Raw genomic sequence first — 19,927 nt, forward strand, 5'->3', positions numbered from 1 at the left:
ATCCTTTAGCCATCCCAAACACTGCAGTCTTTGTTGAAAAAATTGGCTCAGTTATGATAAAAATAGAGTTGATTACAATTATTTTTACATATATCATAATAAAAAACTGATAACTCTTCCAGCTCCCTTTCACTTACATTTCTGAACACTAAAGACCAAAAAGAAGAAAATACAGTATCATGAATATATTTAAAAACTCCTTTTTACCACTTTGTAACAAAATGGTTTCCTCAAGTGACCTTAATACGAACCATAAAATATTTTAGAACTAGCTCATATTTGTGAGGTTTGAAAATGTTGCACGTTTCTACCTGTTCCATTTTTTCTGAGATAATATCTAACATAAGCTTTTAAAAATATAAATTCTATTTTCAGTTTTTCATGAAACATGTTTTTCATTTTTTATTTTAACAAACATCCACTTATCACCTATTCTATGCTATGTTCTCTATTCTGGGGAACTAAAAAGAAAGACGTAGTCCCTTCTTTAAGCTGTTCATGATCTACAGGAGAAAACTGAAAACAGTTATAATATATATGCTACTTACAATATCAGAATTGTATATAAGGAATCAGAGTAGTAAATAGGAAGAAGTGGTCAGCTTTGTTCAAATGTTAGAAGATAAGGCAAGGAAGGTACTAAAGCCACAGATCTGAAAGAGGCAAAACATTAAATTATATAGAATATTTGCAAATTCTTTTGAAAAGTGCCAAATCCTTATTGTCCGTAGTTCATAAAATTTAGTATTAATTATCCCTGCCGTATTCATAAACCTATACTAGATAAAACTATCATGCTCCATAAATCTCATTTTTCTCACCATAGAAGCTAATGACCAATGCAAGGTGGGCAACATGTGCGTGTATGGTTATGAGAACAATGCTGATTACTTTTATTGCCCTGAAAGGGCCTATTTATTCAAGGGCAGTGGTATGCTATCATAGATGATAGTGTCCTCAACAATTTTATAGAAAAAACAAAGCCAGTGCTGCTGGGATACCCACATCTGTTTATCCATTTTAGAAACAGCATTAGAAAAACATTGATTACATGTCTGAACAAAACTGTGTTCAGACCTTTTAGGCAGCCTCCTTTGCATTTAACTTAACTCTTGTCTTTGCCTCTCTGCAGGTAAGGGACTCACTTAGCATGAGTAAGTGCCTTGTCAGTAATGTTGAAGATGCCTGAGTAGGTTTGCTGCTTTTGCCCCTGCTGATGATATTAATGATTTCTTTGAATCCCTGTATATAAAGGGAATGTTAATTTTAGTGGCCTGGTAAAATTTGAACCAGGCAATTGGCAGGCAGAAATTAGATCACAAACCCCACCTAGTAATTGAAACGGTATGTACATATATGACCTCATTTTTCTTAGAAAGTCGTATTGCATGACTATGAAAGATTGGTAGAAGAGATACCACATCTAATTCTGATGTAAATCATTTTTTATTCATTTTACTAATCATATTTAAAAACTGCCTGTATATTTTGAAATATATAGGAGATTTCAACAAATTGAAAACAAATTAGATGATGAGTACAAAGGAATACAAAACAAGAGATTCTGTATTGTATTTTCTATTCATTATGTTTCCACATGTTCTCACAGGGTAGTATCATCCATGACCATGGTTTCAATTCATGTCTGGAATTCACTCCTAGACTTCAAGCCTTGTATGCTAGTTCTTAACAGATATCTTTACCTGGAGGACCTCAATACATCTCAGTCCCAAACTCTGCAAATATTCTCTTTAGTTGTTCTATTATCTTATACAAAGAGAAAAGAGACTTCCCATAGCTATTCAGGTTGCCAAGTCAGAACCCTGTGCATCATCATAGACCATTTCCTCTCCCTCTCCATTTTCCTGCTCATATTCTCCTTTGTAGCCTCACTCCTATTACTCTGGTTCAGGGCTGACCATCTCTCTGTAGACCACTGGAATGACTTCCAGCTGAAGGCTTTCAGTCCAAGTTTTAGAACATTTCATTTGTACACCTGCAGGTTCCAAGGGTATGGACATGTTCAGCAGAGGGTCTAAAGTGAAAGATATAACTTTATTTTAAAGTAAAAGATTTGAGATATTCAGTATTTTGAAATTCTAGGAGTAAATTAGATCAACCAGTCCAAGTTTCATGAGTGATGACCTAGTAATATTAGGCTTTACAATCTCTTGCTTTGACAATTCCTCTTAAATATTTAAAATATATATTAATGTTTACTTATGAATATTTAAACATTTATTACTACAAACTATTTAAATTGGTGTAAGTGTTAACTTCTAATATTTAACAGGAGCTGTCAACACAAAAGAAGAAAAAAATAAAGATAGTGGAAATGTTAAAAATGCAAACTTTTCAACTGTAATAACACTTGTGATTGCACTTTGCCCCATTTTGGATAATAAGTGTATCCTCCAACACCATCCAGGAGTGCTTGAATACAGTAAGCTGAGATTAGGCTATCTATTCTTCACATTAGCCACTTGCTCTTAGCACCCCGAGGAGTTCCTAGGATGAAATGAAGCATTTGACTACGTGTTCCTAGAAATCTCTTGTAATTGCCTTTGTGTGTGTGATTTGTCCCCCATGATTTTTCAGCAGCTTCCTCTCCATTTTACAATTCAGATCAGGTGATCTTCAACAGATGCAGTGAAATGCTAAAGAGAATGGTGCAGTTGCCAAATATATGTTTACTTGCTGAGTACTTGGGAGAGAAAACATCTGTGCAATGGAGTTTCCAGTGTCATGGGAAAACTGTGAAATTGAAACCACTATAGCTAAAGAGCAAAACAGAAATGTAATGTAATCATTTGAAGTACTTAAGTTAGACAACTTTCTCTTTAAGATCATAAGGAGGGTTGTTAAATGTAATACCCTCCATATTATAGCCTGCAGAGGATTAGATAAGTGAACATTTTTGTTAATCATTTGAACAAACTTCTGAGTTCCCTTAGTATTTAAGAACTACATATTACACTCCACTGTACTAAACATTACCACACTTAATTTGTAAAGTTAGTTAAACAGGAGCTACTAATTAGCACGATTTCTGTAAGAGCAGAATCATGTCTTTCCTCCCTTAGATGACATATACTGTAAAAAGAGAAACCAATAGTGTACAAAACACACCATTTTGCAAGGAACCAGCTCTTCTGCAAAGCAATAAGCAATGTGTTAGGTGAGTCTAATGCCTATTTTACATTAAGATATCTGGCTAAAGTGAAAAGTTCATTGAAAACAATCACTTGGCAGCTGGCTGCAGTGGCCCGCGCCTGTAATCCCGGCACTTTGGGAAGCCAAGGTGGGCAGATCACAAGGTCAGGAGTTGGAGACCAGCCTGGCTAACATGGTGAAACCCAGTCTCTCTACTAAAAATACAAAAATTAGCCTGGCATGGTGGTGCATGTGATCCCAGCTATTCAGGAGGCTGAGGCAGGAGAATTGCTTGAACCCAGAGGCAGAGGTTGCAGTGAGCCCATATCGTGCCACTGCACTCCAGCCTGGGCAACAGAGTGAGACTCCATCTCAAAAGCAAACAAACAACAATAAACACTTGTGATATTGCTAGGGCTTTTCTCCATAGGAAAATAAAAAATTGTTAATGATGTTGAAATGATATAGGTGTGTGGAGATAGTCATGTGCCACCATTATTTTTAAAAGTTGAGATAAATCTATATCAGAAGTTCTTTGCAATGCTAGAGGACCTAAGCACTTAAGAAAGTCCTTTTCAGTTTCAACTAAATATGTTTAGAGTTGCTGTAAGTCAAAATTCTTAACCAATTCAAGTTGAAACATTTCTAGAACTGTATTGATTGAATTGTTTGACTTTAAACGACTTTTAAGAAAGGTCAATCAACTACACTTTTCAAAACATTTTATCTTCAAATCATTCATATAACAGTAATTCTAATACTATTATTAGGCTTTACATTGTGTTCAGCTGTAATGTTTTCATAGCATGTTTCCCGTGTGTGTGTGTGTGTGTGTGTGTGTGTGTGTGTGTGTGTGTGTACATGTGTGAGATGGAGTCTCACTCTTGTAGTCCAGGTTGGAGTGAAGTGGTGCGATCTCAGCTCACTAACCTCCACCTCCAGGGATCAAGCAATTCTCCTGCCTCAGCCTCCCAAGTAGCTGGGATTACAGGCTCCTGTCACAATACCTGGCTAATTTTTGTGGTTTTGATAGAGACCTGGTTTCACAATATTGGCCAGACTGGTCTCAAACTCCTGACCCCTGATGATCCACCTACCTCAGCCTCTAAAGTGCTGGGATTATAGGCCTGACCCACTACGCATGGTCCCAAATATTTTTTATTATGGTAAAATTTACATAACATAAAATTTACCATGGTAATCAATTTTAATTGTATAGTTCAGTGTTACTATATACACTGATAATGTTGAAACCATCACCAGCATTCATCTCCATAATTCTTTTCATCCTATAAAACTGAAACTCTATACTTATTCAACAATACCTCCTCATTCCTCCCTCCCCTGATCTCCTGGAAACCACCATTCTACTTTGTCTCTATGATTTTGACTACTCTAAATATGTCATAAGGTAGAATGATACATACAGCATTTGTCCTTTTCTGACTGGCTTATTTACTTAGCATCAAGACTTCAAGGTTTATTTATATCATGGCATGCGTCAGACATTCCTCTTTGAGTCCGAATAACATTCCATTGAATGTATATGCCAATTTGCTTATCCATTCATCTACTGATGGACACTTAAGATGTTTTCATGTTGTAGATAGTGTGAATAATTTTGTCATAAACATGGAGGGAGAAATCTCTTTGGGATCCTTTTCTCAGGTCTTTTGGGTAAATTCACTGAAGTAGAATTGCTAGATCATGTGGTAATTCTATTTTTAATTTTTTTGTGAAACTGCCATACTGTTTTTCATACTATTTTACATTTCTACTAACAGTGAAAAGTGTTCCAATTTCTCCACATCCTAACAGACATTTGTTATTGTTTGATTTTGGTAGTAGCCATCATAATGAGTGTTCAGGTAGTATTACATTGTAGTTTTGTTTTGCATTTCCATAATTATTAATGATGGTGAACATCTTTAAATGTGCATCTTGGCCATTTGTATATTTTCTTTGGAGCAATGTCTATTCAAGTCCTTTGCCCATTTTTGAATAGGGTCATTTGTTTTTGTTGCTGTTAAGTTTTGGGAGTTCTCTATATATACTGAATGTTAATCCCGTATTAGATACATGTTTTGCAAATGTTTTCTTTCATTCTGTGGTTCACGTTTTTACTCTGTTGATTTTGTCTTTTAATGAGCATTTTAAAATTTTCATGATATCCAATTTATTTTTTATGTTTGTTAACTGTGCCTTTGGTGTCATACCTCATAAATCATTGCCAAATATAATGTGTTCATATTTTCTTCTAAGAGTTTTACAGATATAGGTGTTTCATGCATTTTGAGTTAATTTATATATATAGTATTAGGTTCATGTACAACTTTATTCTTTTATATGTGGATATCTAGTTTTTCCAGACCATTGCTTGACAGACTGTTCTTTTCTCATTTGGTCTTAACGCTTTTGTGAAAAAATCATTTTACCATTTTTGTGAGGGTTTATTTCTGGGCTCTCTATTCCAGTGGTCTGCATGTCTGTTTTTATGCCAGTACTATACTGTAACTTCACATTAAGTTTTGAAATCAGAGCTTGTGAGTCCTCCAGCATTTTCCCCCAACATTGTTTTGTCTATTAGGGCTTCCTTAAAACTCCATATAAATTTTAGAATGGGTTTATCTATTTCTATTAAAAAAAAACTGGATTTTGATAGAGATGGCACTGAATCTATAGATTGGTTTGGGTGATACTACCATTTTAACAATACTAAGTCTTTCTGTCCATGATCACAGGGTGTGTGTCTATCTAAGTCTTCTTTATTTCAGCAATATTTTGTAGTTTTATTTGGGAAAGTATTTCACCTCCTTAAGCGAATCCCTAAGATTTAAATTCTTTTAATGCTATTGTAAAGAGAATTATTTTTATAATTAATTCCCTTTTCAGATTTTCATTGTTAGCATGATTTCTGTGTGTTAGCTTGTATCAGCCTGCTACTTCACTGAATTTGTTTGTTCTTGGCTTTTTTGCATATGCCAGATTATCTTATCTGCAAACAGAGATAATTTTACTTACTCCTTTGTAATTTGGAACCTTTTTATTTTTATTTTTAATTACTAATTGCTCTGGCTAAAACTTGAGTACTATCTCAGAGTAGTGGTGGTAGTGATCATCTTTTCCTTGGTCCTGATCTTAGAAGGAAAATTTTCACTCCTTCTTCTTTGAGTATGATGTTTGCTGTGGACTTTTTATGTATGATTTGTTATGTGGAGACAGTTTCCTTCTACCTCTAGTTTGTTGAGTGTTTTAATCATAAGGATGTTGACTTTTATAACATTTTTTTGTAACAGTTAAGATATTCATGTGGTTTTTATTCAATCATTTCATTTCTTAATCTGTTGTGTTACAATAATGGAATTTTGTATGTTGAATCAGTCTTGTATTTAAGACATAAATCTCACTGATCATTGTGTATAATCCTTTTTTAAGGATTTTTTTCATCAAAGATAAGGGTTTGTAGTTTACCTTTTTGTAGTATCTTTCTGTCCAGCTCTGTTGATGTTGATGCTGGCCTTATAGAATGAGTTAGGAAGTGTTTTCTCCTCTAACTTTTTGGAAACGATATATTTTTTTCTTTTTAAAACAGGGTCTCACTCTGTCATCCAGATTGGAGTGCAATGGCATGCTCACAGCTTACTTCAGGCTTAAGTGATCCTCTTACCTCAGCCTCTGGAGTAGGCTGGGACTACAGCAATGCACTACTACTCCCAGCTATTTTCTGTATTTTTTTGTAGAGAATCTTACCATGTTGCCCAAGCTGGTTTTGCACTCCTGGGCTCAAAAAGACCTCCTGCCTCAGCTTCTCAAAGTGCTGGGATTTCAGATGTGAGCCACCACACCTGACCTGGAAAAGCTTTAAAAGGATTGATATTAAGGCTCTTTTACTGTCAGGAGATTTCAATTCATCTTATTAAGTCTACTGAAACTTTTTATATTTCTTATGGAAAAACGTTTTTCCATAAATTATTGGGGTACACGTGGTATTTGGTTACATAAGTTCTTTAGTGGTGATTTGTGAGATTTTGGTGGCCCTTATCACCCAAGCATTATATGTAGTCTTTTATCCCTCATGTTCTCCCACTTTTTCCCTCAAGTCCCTAAAATCCATTGTATCATTCTTATGCCTTGGCATCCTCATAGCTTAGCTCTCACATATCAGTGAGAACATAGGATGTTTGGTTTTCCATTCCTGAGTTACTTCACTTAGAATAATCATCTTCAGTCTCATCCAGGTTACGGCAAATGCTGTTAATTCATTTCTCTTTATGGCTGTGTAGTAGTCCATCATACATATGCACCACACTTTCTTTGCCCACTCGTTGATTGAAGGACATTTGGGTTGGTTCCAAGATTTTGCCATTGTGCTGCTATAAACATGCATGTGCAAGTATCTTTTTTGAATAATGACTTCTTTTCCTCTGGGTAGATGGCCAGTAGTGGGATTGCTGGATCCCATGGTAGTTTTACTTTTAGTTCTTTAAGGAATTTCCACACTGTTTTCCGTAGTTGCTGTACTAGTTTACATTTTCACTAGCAGTGTAGAAGAGTTCCCTGTTCACTGCATCCATGCCAACATCTAGTCTTGGAAATTTTGTGTTTCTAGAAATTTGTCCATTTCATCTAGCTTATTCAATTTATAAACATACAATTTTTATAATGTTCATAGTCCTTTTTATTTCTGTAGAATTAGTAGAAATGGTCCCACTTTCCTTCACTAGCAATTTTAGTCTTCTTTCTTAGACATCTAGATAAAGGTCTGTAAATTTTGTTGATCTAGTCAAAGAACCAAGCTTGTTTTATTGTTTTTCTATTTTTATTTTCTTCTTTTTGCTAGCTTTGGGTTCAGTTCTTTTTCTTGTTTCTTATGTTGTAAAGTTAGGCTGTTGATTTAATATCTTACTTGCTTATTAAGATAAGTCTTTGTAGCCACAGATTTCTTCCTTAGCAATGCTTTTACTATATCACTTAAGTCTTGATATGCTGTGTGTGCATTTTAAAATGTTTCTAAGTAATTTGTATTTTTCTTTGGTATTTCTTTGTGCCATCGCCTATGTATGAATTTTCCAGTGTTCTGTTGCTGATTTCTAATCTTACCCCATTATCGTCAGACAAGATACTTTTATATATCTTTCTCTTTTAAAATCTATTTTTAATTTGTGGTCTAGCATATGATCCATCTTGGAAAATGTCCCATGTGCACTTGAGAAAAAGGCGTATACTATTGTTATTTGGTAAATGATTCTGTATATGTCTGATCCAGTTTATTATGTTGTTCAAATTCTCAATTTATTATTCTATCTTCTATCTGATGGTTCTATTGAACCATGGGGTATTGAAGTCTCCAACTATTATTGTAGAACTGCTTCTCTCTTCAAATGTCAGCTTTTGATTCAGATATTTTGATGATCTATTAGTAGTTGCATCGGTATTATATCTTCTCACTGTGTTATATCTTCTCACCTTTTTATTAATACATAATGTCTCTCATTGTCTCTTAATACTTTTTTGATTTAAAGTCTGTTTTCTCTAATATTAATGTAGCCATCCTAGCTCACTCTTATTTACTATTTGCATGGAATATGTTTTTCATCCTTTTACTTTCAATCCATTTGTGTATTTGGATCTAAAGTGAGTCGTTTGTGGACACAATATAGTTGGATCATGTGTTTTTACCCATTCGGCTAATCTCTGTGTTTTGATGGGAGTGTTTAATCCATTTACAGCAATTACTAGTGAGGGACTAGCATGTCATTTTGCCCTTTGTTTTCTAAAAGCTTTATAGTCTTTCCCTCTGTTTTCTTGCCTTTCTATATTCTCTTTCCTTTAGTTTGTTTTTGTAGTAATATATTTAAATTCCTTGCTCATTTTCTTTGGGGCATATTTTATATCTATTTTCTTTGTGGTTACCATGAGGATTATACTTGATACCCTTAAGTAATATTCCTGTTATTTGAGTTTATACTAACCTAACTTTAAAAACATAAAAACACTCTGCTGTTTTATAGCTACGTCCCCATTCCTTTTAGTTGATGTCATAAAACTACATCTTTATATATTGGGTGTACAAAAAGAAACTATTAAGTTTTTTAAATGTATTTGTCTCAAGTTATGTAAAAACAAAATCTGGCACTGCAAACAAAAGTTACAGTAATACTAGATTTTAGACTAATAATCATTCTAAAAAATGTATTCATTTTAACAACCACCTAGAAAACAAAGTGGAGTTATAAGCTCTTGGTAAAATAATGCTATCTTTTAATAAAGGTAAATATGGATAATTATAAGACTTTTATTTCTTCATATGGCTTTAAGTTACCATTTAGTGTCTTTTAACTCTGAGGACTCCTTAGAACATTCTTTTTGCAGGGTAGATCTAATGATAACAAAATTCCTCAGGTTTTGTTTATTTGAGAATAATATCTCCCTCACTTTTAAAGGACAGTTTTGGCAGATACAGGATTCTGGATTCACCAGTTTTGGGTTTTTTTTTTTTTTTTTTTAGCACTTTGAATATATCAGCCTACTAACTTTTGGCCTGCAAAGTTTCTGATAAGAAACCTGCTGATCATCTTATTGAGAATCCCTTGTATGTGATAAGTTGCTTCTCTCTTGACAGATAATGTGTCTTGGTGTGAGTCTAAGTTCACTGAGCTTCTCTGAAGCTTATATAATTATTTTTCATCAAACACAGAAAGTTTTCAATCATTATCAGATATTTCTCTGGGACTCCCATGAGTCTTTTGGGCTTGCTTCTAGAAGTGATCTTATCTGTTCTTGAAGTTTGCTATTCTGCTGTTTGCTCAAATTTGCCTTTGACTTTTTCTAGTGAACTTTAATTATTGTAGCTTTTAGCTCTAGACTTTTTTTTGTTTTGTCTTTTTAGGTTTTGTATCTATTTACTGATATTTCCATTTTGTTCATATATCATTTTCTTGACTTTCTCCACATCTTCCTTTAGTTCTTTAGACATCTGTAAGACAAATGCTTTAAAGTATTTATCTAGGAGAATGATATCAGGACAATGGTAGAATAGGATATCCCAGCTTTAGTACCCCACAGAAAGCTCAACTGGCAATTAGTCACACATAAGAACATTTTTGGAAAACTAGAGAGTTATCAGTCATTTCATAAGTCCAGTGAACTACAAGAATATATGAATAGAAAATAAAATTTATAAAACAATGCATGAACAAAATGAAAAGTTTGACAAATAGAAACAATGAAATCCAAATAATTTTAGAGATGAAGAACACAAGGATTGATATAAAAACTTCAATAGAAGTCTTCAAAACTCAGCTCAGTCAAGCAGAGAAAGAATTAGTGAGCTCAAGGACAGATTGTTTGAAATTATTCAGTAAGAAGTAGAAAAAGAATGAAAAAAGTCTATAGAAATTCTGGAACACCATCAAGAGATTTAAATTTGCATCATAAAGTAACTGACAGAGATGAGAGAAAAGAAATAGCCAGAAAGCAAATTTAAAGACATATGGCTTTCCAAATCTGGGGAAAGATGTCAATATCCAGAAATAGGAATTGAAGAAATCTGCTATCAAATTTAACCCAAAGAAGGCATACAAATGGCCAACAGATATATGAAAAACATTCAGTATTACAAATCATGAGAGGATATGGAGAAAGGAGGACCCTTGTACACTGTTGTTGGTGAGAATATAAATTAGTAAAGCCATTACAGAAAATTTGTTGGAGCTTCTTCCAAAGTCTAAAAATTGAATTACCATATATTATCCAGAAATCTCAAATCTTAGTATATATCTTAAGAATTTAAAATAAGAATATTGAAGATATATCTGTACACCCATGTTCACTGTAGCAGCATTTAATAGTCAAATTATGGAATCAACCTAAGTATCCATCAATGGATAAAAAATATGATATGCACAATGGAATACCATTCAGTCTTTAAAGGACATTCTGTCATTTACAACAACATGAATGAATCTAGAGTACAGTATGCTAAGTGAAATAAGCCAGCACAGAAAGACAAATACCACATGTTCTGTCTCGTGTGGAATCTAAAACAATGAAACTCATAGAAGGAGAGAGTAGAATGGCGATTATAAGGGACTGCAGAGATGTTGGTCAAATGGTACAAAGTTTCTGTTAGGCAGAAAAAATAAATATCTAAGGTAATAGTGAATCAACCTCATTAACATAACTAATTCTACACTGTATACATTTATCATACATCAGTGTGTACTTGATAATTTCCCATCAAGTCTTTCAGGGACAGCTACTGTTGATCTTTTGTTTTTGGCTTTGAACTGGCCATACTTTCCTGTTTCTTTGTATGCTTTGTGAATTTATGCTATATTAGTCTGTTTTCACACTGCTATAAAGAACTGCCTGAGACTGACTGACTCACAGCTTCCATGGCTGGGGAGGCCTCAGGAATCATACAATCATGGCAGAAGGTAAAGGAGAAACAAGGACCTATTTCACAAGGCAGCAGAAGAGAGGGGGCAGACAAAGGGAAAGATCCTTATCAAATAACCAGATATCATGAGAACCCTACCACAAAAACAGCAAGGAGAAAGTTCATTCCCAGTCACCTTCTACCAGACCTCTCCCCCAACATGTAGAAATTATAATTTTAGATGAGATTTTGGTGGGTCCCAGCCAAATCATATTATTCCACCCCTGGCCCCTCTCACATTTTAAAATCAATCATGCCTTCCCATGCATCCCCTAAAGTCTTAACTCATTTCAGCATTAACTCAAAAGTCCAAAGTCTCATCTGAGACAAGGCAAGTCCCTTCCACCTATGAGCCTGTAAAATCAAAAACAAGTTAGTTACTTCAAAGATACAATACCCAATACATTGGGTAAATGTTTCCATTCCAAATGGGAGAAATCAGCCCAAACAAAGGGCTACAGGCCCCATGCAAGTCCAAAATTCAACAAGGCAAGAATTATATTTTCAAGCTCCAAAATAATCTCCTTTGACTCCTCATCTCACATCCAAGGCACTGGGCAGCTGCACCCCTGTGGCTCTGCAGGTTACAGCCCCATGGGTACTTCCCCAGGCTGGTGTTGACTGCCTGTGACTTTTTCAGGTGCACAGTACAAGCTGTTGATCTACCATTCTTGGGTTTGGAGGACAGTGGCCTATTTCTCACAGCTCCACTAGGCAGTGTCCCAGTGGGGACTCTGAGGATTCTCACACCATATTTCCCTTCTGCACTGCCCTAGCACAGCTTCTCCATAAGGGCTCTGCCCCCTGCAGCAGACTTCTGCCTTGGCATCCACATGTTTTCATTTATCCTCTGGAACCCAGGCAGAGGTTAGCAAACCTCAATTATTGCCTTCTGTGCACCTGCAGGCCCTATAGCACATCTAACCTGCCAAGGCTTGGGGCTTATACTCTCTGAAGCCACGGCTCAAGCTGTCCATTGGCCCCTTGTAGCCATGGCTGGAACTGGAGCAGCAGGATCCTGGGCCCAGCCCACAAAACCACTTTTTCCTCCTAGGCCTTGAGACCTGTGTTGGGAGGGGCTGCCATGAAGATCTCTGAAATGCCCTGGAGACATTTTTTTTTCCATTATCTGGGCTAATAACATTCAGCTCATTACTTATGCAAATTTCTGTAGCCAGCTTGAATTTCTGCCCAGAAACTGGGTTGTTTCTACTACATGGTCAGCCTGCAAATATTTCAAACTTTATGCTCTGCTTCCCTTTAAAACGTTAAGTTCAAATTTCAGAGCCTTTCTTGTGAACACATATGAGCGTACACTTTTAGAGAAAGCCAGGTTACTTCTTGAGTGATTTGCTGCTTGGAACTTTCTTCTGCTACATACCCTAAATCATCTCTCTCAAGTTCAAAGTTCCACAGAGTTCTATGGCAGGGACAAAATGCTGCTAAAGCATAGCAAGAGTGACCTTTACTCCAGTTACCAATAAGTTCCTTATCTTCATTTGAGACCTCGTCAGTCTGGCTTTCATTTTCCATATCATTATCAGCTTGTTGGTCAAAACTACCCAACAAATCTCTAGGAAGTTTCAAACATTCCCTCATCTTCCTGTCTTCTTTTGAGCCCTCCAAACTGTTCCCACCTCTGCCCATTACCTTGTTCCAAAGTGGCTTCTACATTTTCCAGTATCTTTAGAGCAGTGTCCCACTCTCCTGGTACCAATTTTCTATATTAGTTCATTTTCACAGTGCTATAAAGAACTACCTGAGACTGGGTAATTAATAAAGAAAAGGAGGTTTAATTAACTCTCCATTCTGCATAGCTGGGGAGGCCCCAGGAAACTTGGAATCATGGCAAAAGGAGAAGGAGAAGCAAGGAGGAGAAGGGGCAGGGGGGATGCATCATACTTATCAAATAAGCAGATATCACAAGAATAGCAAGAGGGAAGTCTGCCCCCACAGCTCAGTCACCTCCCACCAGGCCACTCCCCTAATACATGCGGATTACAATTTGAGATGAGATTTGCATGGGGACACAGAGCCAAACCATATCATATGCTTCGTGAATTTTTTCTTCAAAACTATACGTTTAAATCTAAAAATACCTCTGGAAATCACCCTGTGACCCTACCCTGGGTTTGCTGTCTTTTAAATTGTTTCTGTAGGCCATTTTTGAGCCTTTCCGTGGGTATGCATGGTCACTTTTTAAATTTCCCATATATGCAGTTGTTTTTCAATGTCCTTCTCTTCAATTTCTGGCTCACAAAAAGAAAAATGAAGGTATGTGGAAAAGGTTATCAGCTGTTTCACTTGCCTAGAAGTTACTTCACCTAGGATAGGAGTTTACAACAATGCAGAAGCATCTCTTTGTCCACACCTGTGTCATCAGAAGCAGCAATTAGAGCACAGATTCTAGGTATTTCAAAGACAGGTTCCTTTTTACCCACCTTGGCTCAAGCAAGCTGTTTGCAAACTGTTCCAGGAACGCAGGAGCACAGCTGCTTGCCGTGTGGCTGAGAGGTGGGAATGAGTATCTGCTATCACGATAAATGCTGAAAATGAATAGAAATTAACTACAATTTACTTTCTAAGAGTTCCCCCTGGAAGTTTCAAGCCTTCAGCAGACTCCAGAGTTCCCAAATACTTAAATCAGACAGATTCTGCCAATGCAATTGTTGTCTAGGTAGGGCGATGCATTCCTGGAGGTTCCTACTCCATCATCTTCCTAGCAGCCTCTCAAAATATTGTTAAAAGTTACTTTGGTGTTGATCTACTTCATTCCTGCTTTATCAATATGATTTTATTTATAAAGTCTTTGACATATTAAATCCAAAAGGCATTTATTTTGGTATTAAACATTTTTTTCTCAAAATGCAAAAATAACAATTACAAGGACAACTCAAATTTTAAAAAAAGACTGAAAGGCAGTTGAATATTGACTAGTGACAAACACCAAGACATTTTCTACCAAAACTGGTATTCAGTTAATGTCCTCAGATTCCATGGTATGATCTGCATGGTCCCTTTAGGTCAACAGGTTGCTCACATAGACATTAAGATTCCTGCCCTCCTCTCTCTCTTTAGCTTGTGAAAGTTCATGCTGGCTGGTCTCTGTATTCCAAGAGATGCTGAACATTCACTTGCCTTGAGGCTGCATATGAAGGATGTTCTTACTGCTTCTAGACCTCCACATCAGTTCATGATTCTTCTGTCATTCAGAAGAATGTCAGAGAGTCTCACAGGACACAGTACCTCAAAAATACCCAGGGCCACAATTTATTGTTCACATCCCTTTATTCAAGTGAGACAGTACAAAGCTCCTGTTGTGAAGTTTATGTTTTTGATCTTAGACTTATTTGTGTCATCAGATGAACCCACTCTAAATTCTAGGTAAAATCCTCGAGTCCCACTTAATTTTCTGGTTAGGCTGACTGGGAACTTCCTTCTTGAACTGGAAATCTTATAGGTTACATGGCTTAATAAATGAACCAAATTCCCAGGCTTTAGGTATTCAGATTCTTTTCCTTTAAGCCCTAGGAGAGTCAGTGATACTTCTCAAGATAGTGGCCTGGGTACAGGTTGTTGATGTAAGGCAGAAAAAGAGATGATATTCTCAGTTAGTATACCTTTTAGGACCACCTGCTGGTAATAGGACTAAGAAAGCAAAAGGATGGATAGAGATTTAGGCAGGCGGATGATTTATGAGTTATCTGACATATGGAGAAGTGGAGTCAATGCCAAAGCTAAAATGAGAGCACTTGAAAATTACAAGGCAAAGCTCTCAAGGTAGGAAAAAGTGGTAAATCAGAATTAGACACAGAGGGCTCAGTACGCTGGAGAGCTCTGTTGGACATACATACTTCAGATCATATCCTGAACCTTGCTCCACATTCTCTTAGAAATTGATTATTAAAGTAGCCTAGCCTTTTTTGGACACATTTTCATGGAGGATGGGATACAGTGTTAAAAATATTTGGTGTCAATGAATACCCTATGAAATCAAGAACATAAACCGACAGTAGCTTGTGTTATGGAGACATAGTCTGCTCTACTCATTAGCAGTTCATGTCATAGACACTTTTCTTTTCCTGATTCTGTCTATCCTTTTCCCCTGATCCAGAACCAGGCAAGACTGTAAGATGACAATTCACAGTTCATCCATTAAATGTATATTGTGTGGCCATGTGATTGAAGGTCCCACTTATTACTCAGAACTTTTCAGTCACTATTTGCCATTCTGCGGACTGTGGAAAAGTTAAATTTGCGTCAATACTTTAATTAGTTACAACACAGAAATTTCAATGAACCATCATGACAAGTGCTCAAAGGAAATGCCTGTAAGACAGACAACAGGTGACTCATTGCAAAGAATATAAATTTTAGATGTGCCAGGAACATAGTGTGCTTAAAGCTTTTCAGTGGCAGATGACTGAGATCCAGAGATTCTTGTGAGGTGCACAGTGAGTGTTATCATGAGTTTTTCAGACGTTAAAATTTCTGGAAAATAATTGACACAGCCACAAAATCACTAGTACAGCCTTCGTCTTGGCGTACAGTTGCATGATGTCAATTCTATTAAACTCAGTAGAAGAGTTTTTAAAAGGTTAGCCTGTGAAGTAAGCAGACTTTGCTTTTATATAATCACTTATTTACCTGATACCAGCTATCTAGAAAGGGTTTCTCCCTCTGAGTAAGGCTTTAAGTGGACCAAGAATGAGCATTTGAGTCATAAAGAGCAATGGGTACTGCAAAGAAACAAAAGCATAGTAAAATCTAATTGGATGATTAATACTAGAACAGAATGAGAGACTTAATAGGAGCAGACATTTGAACTTGTCCCTTGTCCATTTTCTCTTAGAGAGGTGACATTTTATCCTTTCCTCAAAACCTAATAACCTTATACATATAAAATAGGTACATAATGTTCCCTTTGTTTCCAGTTTATCACTTAAGAAAACCTCTTTGTGGGTCTAAAGTTGTATATTCTTAGAGCCACTTACTTGCATAAAAATGTCTAGAAAAAAAAACTGAAGAATGCAGCTTTCTCTTCTCTAATATACAAAATACAAGAGAGTTGAGGTTTTAAATTCAAGTACTAGGAGGTTCAGAAATCTATCTATGGTTTATTTGGCAGGGCTGTAATTGTGATGCATTACAGGATGCAGAAGCTCCTGGGCTAGTTAAGTACTAGAAACCTCTCATCTCCTGTTATCTGGGTTTCCAAGGTGATGACAGTATGGGAAGAAACTAGAAGAACAGGTGTATTATCATGGCTAATCATCTTTCTAAAACTTTTTTTTTTCCAGGATATTACCTGACTCTCATGGTGATGGGGATTTTCTAGGCCAGACTGGCATCTTTCTCAAGTTATAAAAATGCCCAAATAAACTTAAGAAGCTACAATACTGGGAAGGTAAGTGTTGATCCATGTAACAAAATAGTTGAATGGTAGAGCATTCTCAAGGTACAAATTTGATAGTTTTATATCGCAAATCCCACCACTGGTTGTTGGGGGCCAGGTGGAGGAGGAAAGGAATTTAGGAAATAATGAGTAAATTAATATATAGAAATAAGTATGAGGCAAAGAGCTTTTAAAAAATGCTTATAAGAAGGTAACTCTCCTCCTCTTTACAACACTGAAACCAGTATTTTTCCTGTTTCTGAAAATAAGCAGGAGGATTATAAGTTCCTCTGAATGAATAACAGAAAACAAAAAAGATATAACGTATCAAGTAGAAGAGAGATTTATGATCTGAAATTGGTACCTTTGTTCAGATTTGTGCATTAGCAAACAAGAATAGATCTTTTAAAATTGTTTGTCCTTAAAACATCTAAACTATAAGCACTTGAACACAGAGATTAACCAATCTTAGAGTTGATATATATTTTCTAATGCAAGAAGGTTATGAATCTGATTTGAATTTCTCTGGATATAGAAGAAGACAAAGAAATACCAGAACAAGGGTATGAGAAAAAAATGTAATTTCCCTGACCCAGTCAGTATGCAGGCATTCATCAATGCACTAGTGAAAGGAATTTATGGTTAACGCTAAATTCCCACACTCCCTACTGATCGTACAAAGAGAGAGTGCAATTTATACTCCTGCAATGACACATATGCATATCTGAAATGTGCTTGTATTGTCTATTAGTGTGTTTCTGGTGGATTCTGTTTTCTTACCTCATAATACTTGTTGTCTCTATAAAGTCTTAAGATGAAACACAGTTTTCAAGAAAAGTCTGGACTATATTGACTCAAATACAGTTACTGTGGAAAATACCATCATTCGGGATTGACAGAGAAAATCCACAGGGAAAGCGTGATTAGTGAGCTAATGTTCAGGCACAAAGAATTATAATACAGAAACTTGTGAGCCTGTGGAAAGCATGAACTGTAGCGGAGGCCACGATTCCTCTAAGCGCCACAGTGTTTACAGGGAATGAGCTACAGAAATCTAAAGTGTGGTGGCTGTGTCCACTGGGCATTAATCTGTGTGTTCCACCTACTTTTTCATATTTTATATTACTTGAATAAGTTCCTGAGTATGGGGTGGGAGAGCACAAATAAATGTAAAAGTTTACACTCTTAAAAACTAAGAATTTACATAGAAAGACTCCTTTGTTATGAAAGTAACCCAAGGCACACGCATACTGGTAAACTTCTGGGGCTTTTTTACAGCATATAAATAAAGAGTACACAGTAACGTTCCAAACCTGCTTTGGTCTCTCTCGGTTCTGTAGCAGGTAGCTTGCCTGAAAATTTTTTCTGCCTGATAACTAATGTTGTTAACAATAAATTCTTGTTGTTGTTGTTTTTTAAATCCAGCAGGTTAGTCCCGACATCAAGGCAATGTCAAGAGTGGAAGGGAGAATCAAGGCTTTTTTTGAGTGATTGTTTCCTGGAAGGTAAGTTAGATACATCAAAGGTTGAAACAGGACTTGTTTTGTGTTGGGGAGTTTTAGATGCAAATGGAAGTCTAAAACAGATTTTAAAATTACTACATATTGCAAGGCATTTATTGAAGAAAGACTTGAGATTGTGACCTTGAGGAGTGGCTTTGTCCAGAATAGGCACTAAGGCCAGATGGTACCTGCTACTATAAAATGGAATCTTGTTATTGTTCTTTTGCTCAGATCTAAATGCCTGAACCAGCACCGTTATGCTACATATTTACTTCTCAGTTTCCTAAACAAGGATGACAAGTCTAATTTTATTATCCTTACTCTAGCAGAATACCCACTGTCATCTGTAAGGACAATATGATCAAGTCCTTTGGCTGAAGAATGCATTTCCTCAGCCATAATGTCACTAAGTCTTCTAAATAAAATGGAAATTCAAACTTTACTTTTAGAAAAAAAAAATCACTATGCTGCCTTTCTAAAAATAAGTTTTGTTCAGAAAGAGATTCTGAAATGCTAGAGGGAGGCATTCTAGCTGACGTTTATAGTGAGTGGCTATGAAGTCTCCTAATTGATGTATAGTTAATAGCCTGACATTAACTCTAGTCACGGGTAAAATAAAGGTAAGGATGGATGATCTGAAGCCCAGTGAGGAAAGACCAAGAGTAACAGTGATTGAACCTCTGTGGGTCTTCTGGGTCAGACACAAATGCCTGCAGGGTTCAGGCTGGCCATGCATGTTTGTAAGCAGAAGTGGGTATAATAGAACATGTAGCCTTAGGGACTATGGCATGTGAAGCACACACATCTGGGAGCTAAAATTCAAATATGAACCACTAGTTTGTGATTCCGCATCAAAAAGGTCCTGTGAGTGCTTTCTAAAAAATTTTTAAGTGTTATGTGAAAGAGCCAACATATAGTTGAGTCTGTCTTATTATTGAGACCACCTCTATGCAATATGGAAGAACAAAACATCATCCATTATAATAGAAGAACTCATGTTATTCTGGGCCCAGAGAACTCATATTAAAATACTACTTTGATAAAAAATTGTAAAGCTAAAATCGAGGGAAAAGATTTTTGTTAACCCCAAAATAATAAATATTTAAACTCAATACTTCATAGATTACAAGATCTAAGGTGAAAGAAAATTTTGGAGATAAAAGGAATGGAACCAAGGTTATAGGGCTATGTTTTCTGCTACAAACCAAACTGAGAAAATGTATGTTTTTTTTTGGTAACTCATTGAGAGAATGCTTTTATCATGTGGCAAGGGGAAAACCTCTTTTGGAAGGAATAAGACCATTTTGTCCTAATCGAAATATTAGAAAATAGCTGAAAATAACATTCTTCTTCCTCCTTTGGAAATTCAGACATCTACTTAGTTGGAAGAAGCCTTTTCTTTCCTAAAGATCAAGAGAAGAAAGCTCTTCTGTGTTG

The 19,927-nt window shown here is 36.0% G+C and overlaps 1 long non-coding RNA gene across 3 annotated transcripts in view; it reads left to right on the top strand.

Annotated features, from left to right (window-relative positions):
- The window catches only part of LOC108308220, a 224,276-nt gene that overhangs the window by 184,038 nt on the left and 20,311 nt on the right, over positions 1-19,927 (top strand). For 2 of the 3 annotated variants that reach the window (XR_005201156.1, XR_005201155.1), the window contains exon 3: positions 18,414-18,493. This is a non-coding gene — a long non-coding RNA (uncharacterized LOC108308220). Of the gene's footprint in view, positions 1-18,413; positions 18,495-19,927 lie in introns of those variants that run through there. The other variant, XR_001826841.2, reaches the window with a different exon arrangement.

This window comes from Cebus imitator, unplaced genomic scaffold, assembly GCF_001604975.1.
Source record: "Cebus imitator isolate Cc_AM_T3 unplaced genomic scaffold, Cebus_imitator-1.0 Scaffold83, whole genome shotgun sequence".
Lineage (NCBI taxonomy): Eukaryota > Metazoa > Chordata > Mammalia > Primates > Cebidae > Cebus > Cebus imitator.